The 7666-nt window shown below is 31.3% G+C and overlaps 1 pseudogene; it reads left to right on the plus strand.

Moving 5' to 3' along the window:
* The first annotated feature begins 3380 nt into the window (after nt 1-3380).
* LOC112021065 (sugar carrier protein C-like) lies at nt 3381-6274 on the plus strand (annotated as a pseudogene).
* The last annotated feature ends 1392 nt before the right edge of the window (nt 6275-7666 follow it).

Raw genomic sequence — 7666 nt, forward strand, 5'->3', positions numbered from 1 at the left:
AGTGCACCAATATATATACACACATATACATGATTTACATATTTATAACTTTATATTTCATTATATCCAACTAGCCTCTAAGCACATGCGCTGAACGTGCTTGGTGGCTTTTCAATTTTTTTGAATAAAGTTAATAATTTGCATTTATTATAATTTTGAAATATTTTATTTTTCAAACAAATAAAAAAGGATAAACTTTAGAGATAAGCATAAAAATTTCTTTTTTAAACATATGTTTGAAAGTAAGGGCATTGGCTTGTCGAAAGGTCATTGAACTCTCTACGGAAGCAGGTTTCTCAGAGTTGATAATTGAAGGCGACAACACTACTGTCATGAAAGTAGTGTCGAGCTCATCAAGTGGTCACTCGTTGCTAGGACATGTTTATGAAGACATCCATTGCTGCCTTCGTGGGTTGCATTCAATTTCTATAAGCTGTGTTAGAAGAGGAGGAAATAAGGTAGCACATATTTTGGCTCAATACGCTAAAAATATTAGGGATGAGTTGTATTGGAGGGAGGAATCTCCACCCCCTGTCCTAGAATCCTTGTACCGAGATTGTTTAAACATTAATGAATAAATGTTTGCTTTGTCTTTTTATTAAAAAAAAAAAAAGTGTAGTGATATAGAGAAAAGTGTGGGTAAGAAAAATAAGATGAACATAAGGGGAAAGAATGTTAAATTTTAGGAGTTTTCTTTTTTAATTCAAAACGAAATTTGTTATTTGATATTTATGACCCTATTTCGATAAGAAAGTTACTTTTCAGTAATGAGGGTATTTTTGAACTATATAAAAGTATAGTTTTTTTTTTTTTTTGTAAAGATTAATAATTTGCATCTATTATAATTTAGAAATTTTTTTATTTTTCAAATAAATAAAAAATTATAAACTTTAAAAATAAGTAGTAAGTACAATTTTTTTTTTTTTTTTTGAAAATGAAGGGAGAAAATTCTAAATTTGAGGATTTTTTTTTAATTCAAAATGAAATTTGTTATTTGATATTTATGATTCTATTTTTAGATAAAGTTACATATTTTTGAACTAGATAAAAATCTACCTGAAAGGGAAAAATTCTCTTATATATAATATAGATATAGAAATATAGCTTAACCAAAAAAAAATTTTAAAATATAATATGGAAATAAAATGATTCACATGATGAATTTTGAGTTTCAATGTTGAAAAAATTCCAATTCAAAAAGTTCCAACATAATCCGAAATATCCCGCGGAACAAAACGAAATTTAGACCGGGAAAGGGATAAGTGGACAGGATTAAGCACCGAACATAATGAAATGTTTTATTTAAAACATTGACACCAGATCCGAATGCAATAGCAATTAGACACGTATAAAAATACAGATTTACCCTCACACGCGTATAGTATATATTATTTGTGGGCCACTCTGTATCATAACCCATTCCTTCCAGGCCTTCACTTTACACACTTTCCTAATTAGTCCCAACTCCATTCACATCGGCCGTTCCGATTAGGCCATTGTCTCCGTTTAGTCAGCGTTCAGGTCATACTAGCTTTTACATAATTCTATATTCATCTTTTATATATATATATATTTTTTTTTTTTTTTTTGATTGTCTGAATTTTTTTATTAATATTTTTGGATGATTACGAAGCTCATTGTTTGGTTTCATGGTCATTTTTCTCCAATTCATTGTTGAAAAACATGTGATTTCATTTGTGGCCAATTTTTGACTTCAGATGGTAACTGATATTTAGCTTCATAATGATTTTTTTTGGGGGGAAAAAAAAAAAAAAAAAAAATCCAAATTTACAAAACAAAAGCAATCTCCTAAAAACAAACTAACAAAGAGGGGCAAATCAAAGATAAAACTCTTCAACATCTGCACCAACGAAAAACTAACAAATTCAATCTAGGAAATATGAAAAGAAAAAAACATAAAGATATACTGGTGATGAGGGCTTTAATCATGCCAACTCTGCAATCCTTAAAATCCTTAAAGCCTTCCCTCTACTGTACGTGGGTTGTAATTTGCCACCACCATCCATCTCTTAACACTAATTTCTTCAATTGAGCTGAAGGTGAAAAGAGAGAAAAACAAATGTCTCTATTTAGTTTTAATCACTTAAAGTTGCCCCACTGGAGGCTCCATTAGAGTTAGGGTGGTCACAGAATCATCCTAACCGGGAAAAAAAATCACCATTATATATAAAATTTAAAAATTTTGTGATTTTTCTTACCTTAAAAAAAAATGTGTGACAACCCTAATTTTTTTTTAGGTCCAATATAATTAAACTTTGGACAAAGTTTAGGAACAAAATTGGTTATAGATTAAGGCTACAACTCCACTCAATATTTTTTTTATTAGATATGAATTATAACAATTCTACAATTAGTTTACATTTTTTTTTAAATATCTTTCATACTTGTAAAATCTTAAGAAGATTAAAAATAAATAGCTTATGTCATCAATCAAATGTTTAATTTTCGAGTTTTTGTCCTCTAAAATTATACGCAAAAAAAAAAAATTATGGATCAAATTGTAAATAATATCCGATTGACATGAAACTTGATATATGTTTTAAGAACATAAAAAAATATACAATTCAATTGTTAGATTTTCAAAATATGTAGTCACGTTAATTTGTTTAGTGAAAGTTGTAGTCTTAGGCTACAATAAGTTTGTAGTCAAACTTTGGTTATTTTAACAATATATTGGGCCTTTACAAACAAAAAGAAAAATTCAATTTTTTTTTTAATTTAACTAAAATTTTGAAAAAGATATAGATTGTAGCATTAATAATGAGATATAATTATCTTTTTTTATTAAATATTGTATAATTTAAATTTCTTAATAACCATCCTAGAAAAAATTTATAGTGCCACCACTGAGTCCCCTGGAAGAGATTGCATCAGATAAGAGTGGAGACAAAGGAGAAAGCTCTGCGTCTAGGGTTTTTCAGTTTTAGGAGTTTCTTGCAGTCGTGTTTTTCAAAGAATTTTGTTGGGCTGAGTTTTGTGTTTGGGTTTGAGTCTGAGACTGAGAGAGAGAGTTCTTATTTTAATCTTATTTTTATCGGGTTTTATTTTGCTTTTTTTTTTTTTTTTAATTTTTTAATTTTATTTATGAAAATCTGGTTTTGTTTTTGGGTAGAAATAGAGTTGTGTTGTACTGTACAACACAACTCTATTACTAGTAAGAACCCAGTTGTCTAGAACATAGTAACTCTATTACTATTAGGACAACGATTTTACACACCACCGCCTTAAGCTTTCTATGTGTATATATATAAGAAACCACAAAACCTTTAATCTAACTCATATCTCTTTCTTCATACTTTTGCTTCTTGATTCTTGTCCTTCTTCTTGATCTTGTTATTCTCTTTTTCTTGTTGTTCGCTATGGGTACTGGATGGATTGATCCCAACAATAGTGATCCGGAAAAGAATTACCCTGGAGAGATCACATTCTATGTGTTGGTAACTTGCATTGTCGCTGCCATGGGGCGTTTGATTTTTGGTTACGATATTGGTATCTCAGGTAAGCAAGCATTCAAGAACCACAATATAATACTATATGTTTTTTTTCTTTCCATAATTAATTCTTCTTTCACGTACGTTCCAAGCATGTAAGTTCATGTGTTTAATTTGATTCTAACATATGATAATTTTGTATATGTATATAGGTGGTGTGACATCCATGGCTCCATTCTTGCAAAAGTTTTTCCCATCGGTTTATCATAAGGAGGCCTTGGATAAATCAACCAATCAGTACTGAAAATTTGACAGTGTGACACTGACCATGTTTACATCTTCTCTATACTTGGCTGCACTTGTGGCATCGTAATTTGGTGCATCATGGGTGACCAAGAAGTTGGGTAGGAAAATATCAATGCTCACTGGTGGTTTGGTTTTCTTGGCCGGAGCTATCATCAATGCTGCTGCTCAAAATATTGCTAAGCTAATCATTGGTCGAATTTTATTGGGTATTGGTGTAGGCTATGCTAATCAGGTAAATATAAAATCCCCTAATTATTTGCTTTTCTTGGATTTTCTTTTTCCCTTTCTCTTTTCCCTCTTTTAAATGCAAGTTTCAATATTTATCCTTCCAAGATCTTATTACTTATCATTGGGTAATTTGTTTTTATTATTAAAAACTAATATAGTAGGCTTCAGTAAGTATATGAAGCCACTAGATAGCTTCAAAACATAATCCTAACCCTAATTCATGGGTTGCCTTAGGGTTACAGAGCTTATCCTATTTGTTACTTTTTTTTAATTTTTTTTTTTTTATGGAAACATGAGTTTATCCTAAATTCACAAGGGAAGTACATAATAATTATAATAATAATAATAATTCATAATGATCTTTCTTGTGATAATAAAACAATTAAACTTTTTGTTGGTTCCCGTTTATTTCTTGTTATATATTGGTATCCAATGTCAGTTTTTTTTTTTTTTTTTCAATATATTTATATTTTAAAATTTTAATCATTTAGTTTTATTATCAAAAATTAATATTAATAACTTTATGTTCAATAATATAACGAAGCCACTAGCTTGGAAAAAAATCCTAACCCTAATTCATGGGTTGCCTTAGGGGTGCACGAATTTGTCCTAAATTTATTATAATTAACGGAAGAATATAATTCTAAAAATCCTCAATTTACGACTTACAAAAAAATTCTTTTCACATGAAACTTTATAACTAATTCTATATATTAATTGATAGAATTACTTACAAGCTTATTTTATTTCTTTCAAAATTGAACTTTTATATATATAGTATATAATCTGTACATATATGTCACTAAGAATATATTTGATTTATTCAATCGTGTGCAGGCTGTACCATTGTACCTCTCAGAGATGGCTCCATGCAGACTTCAAGGTTCTCTCAACGTTATTTTCCAACTATGTATTGCAATAGGCATATTGATAGCCAATGTTGTTAACTACCTCACACCCAAGATCAAAGGTGGCTATGGATGGCGTGTTTGTCTAGGTGGTGCAGCTGTTCCTGCCCTCTTCATTGTGATCTCATCATTTTGTACGTTTTTAGACCCCTTAAAACACAAGTTGTTTAACCTAGTTATTTAGCCAAACAATTACTTAGATAAATTTATTTAGATCTAGTTTAACACAATTAAATCATATCATGTAAATAATGCGGAAATATAAAGAACACACGATATGATAACTTAGGAAAACTAAACCGGTAAAAAACCTAAGGAGGATTTAACCAAGCTATCCTCAAGGTAAAACAGTTCCACTATGAAAGAATTGAAGTTTGTACAATAGAATTTAGACCACTAACATTCTATTGTTACCTTGAGAAGAAAACTTACTGCCACGACCATGTGATAGCTCCGAGTTCACAGACTATTTATACTTGAGATAGCAATAGAATGTTAGTGGTCTAAGTTCTATTGTACAAACTTCAATTTTTTCATAGTGGATCTGTTTTACCTTGAGGATAGTTAGGTTAAATCCTCCTTAAGTTTTTTACTGGTTTGGTTTTCATTGGTTATCATATTGTGTGTTTTTTATATTTCTGTATTATTTACATGATATGATTTTATTGTGTTAACCTAGATCTGAATAAATTTATCTAAGTAATCACTTGGCTAAATAACTAGGTTAAACAACTTGTGTTTTAAGGGGTCTAAAAACGTACAAGTGGTATCAGAATAGGTTAGCTCTTGTGCTTTTAGATCTTTTGATCTAAAAGTTGATCCTTGATTCCTGTTGTCATGGATTCTTTAAAGTTCTCATTGCTAAAACTCCAACTTGTCTACTTTTGGTTTGTGTCATTTGTTGCATGTGTTAAGTTTTTCCTTGAGTATCTTGGTATAATTACATGTGATGATAATTATGTGTGTTATACTGCTTTAATCACCTTAAAGACACGTGATTCTTGTCTTTGATATTTGGATAGTGGTTGCTCCAAGCATATGACAGGAAATAAAGCTCTATTCAAGACACTTTTTGAAGGAAAGATTGAGACAGTCATGTTTGGATATGGAAGCAAATTTGTGATCAGAGGCATTGGAACTGTAGACATTCTAGGGTTGTCGGTATTTGAAGATGTCTGGTATGTTGATGGGCTGAAGGCTAACTTACTCGACATCAGTCAAATTTGTGACAATGGACTGAATGTTCTCTTTACCAAGTATGAATGTGAGATACTTGATGGAGGAGGTGACTGCATGTGTATTGGTGTTAGAACAACTGATAACAATTATGATATAACACCAAGTATAAGCAACAAGTGTTTCAGTATGAAGATCAATTAAGTAGACTTATGGCATCAACGGTTGGGATGTGTAAGTCACAAGCAATTAGAGAGGATTTCCAAGTGTGAAGTAGTTATTGGTTTGCCCAAGTTCGGAAAGATAGAGAAGTGCATGTGTGGACCATGTTAGATGGGTAAACAAGTGAAGTCTAAGCATCCGTCTGTAACTGAAGTTTAAACCTCAAGACCTCTAAAGTTGTTGCACATTGATCTCATAGGTCCTGTTAGAGTTTAGAGTTTAGGTGGAAAGAAGTATATTCTAGTTGTTGTGGATGATTTTACTAAATATACTTGAGTTGTGCTTTTAAGAGATAAGGCTGAGGCTCCTGAAAAGATGATACACTTGTGCAAGAAATTGCAAGTTGAAAAAGGTATTGTGATAGCCAGAATTAGAAGTGATCATGGGAGACAATTTGAAAACACAAAACTGGCTACTTTTTGCAATGATCAAGGCACACATCAAGAGTTCTTATCACCTAAGACACCACAACAGAATGAAATAGTGGAATGGAAGAATAGGGTTATTCAAGAGATGGCTCATGTGATGTTACATAACAAGAAGATGCCTAAATCCTTTTGGGGAGAAGCAGTTAACACTGCTTGCCATACACTTAACCGAGTGTATTTCAGACTTGATTTCAAGAAAAATCCTTATGAACTCTAGAGAGGAAAAAAGCCTGTTGTCAAATACATGGATATTTGGCAATGACTATTATATTCTGCATGATAGGGAGAACCTAGTAAAGTTTGATGCAAAGAATAACAAGGGATACTTTTTAGGATACTCTTCCATTAGTAGAGCATATAGAGTGTACAATCTAAGAGCTAAAGCAGTCATGAAGTCTTCAAATGTGGTGATCAATGATGAACTATGTTCATAAACTCATTCAGAAAACACTCCTCCATTTCAAGAAAAGACTATGGAGGTTGATGATTCTATTCCTGAAGATTATGTTGGGAAGCATAGTGATGAAGAACTATAGTTATTGAATGATGTTGTTTCAGTACCATCAAGTTTAGAACCATCCACATCTGTTCGTGAAATTCAACAAGAACAAGGTGAGCCAAGTTCTTCAACTAAACAAAAAGGTACCTCTATATCTCTGGTCAAAGGTCCATCTTATAGAGTAAAGTTAAATCACTCTGTCATAAACATATTGGGTAGTCTAAATGATAACATAAGATTGAGGTCCAAAGCCTTGAATATAATTACTCACTTATGTTATCTATCCCAATATGAACCAAAGAAAGTGGATGAAGCATTTCAAGATGCTGATTGGGTTAATTCCATGCATGAAGAACTTCATCAATTCGTTCGGAATGATATGTCAACATCCACCTTATCTTATAAGAAGAGGGAATACCATTGAAGCTTGAGGTTTTGCATTATTTC

The sequence above is a fragment of the Quercus suber genome, unplaced genomic scaffold (genome assembly GCF_002906115.3).
Source record: "Quercus suber isolate HL8 unplaced genomic scaffold, Cork oak 2.0 scaffold_1168, whole genome shotgun sequence".
Classification (NCBI taxonomy): domain Eukaryota; kingdom Viridiplantae; phylum Streptophyta; class Magnoliopsida; order Fagales; family Fagaceae; genus Quercus; species Quercus suber.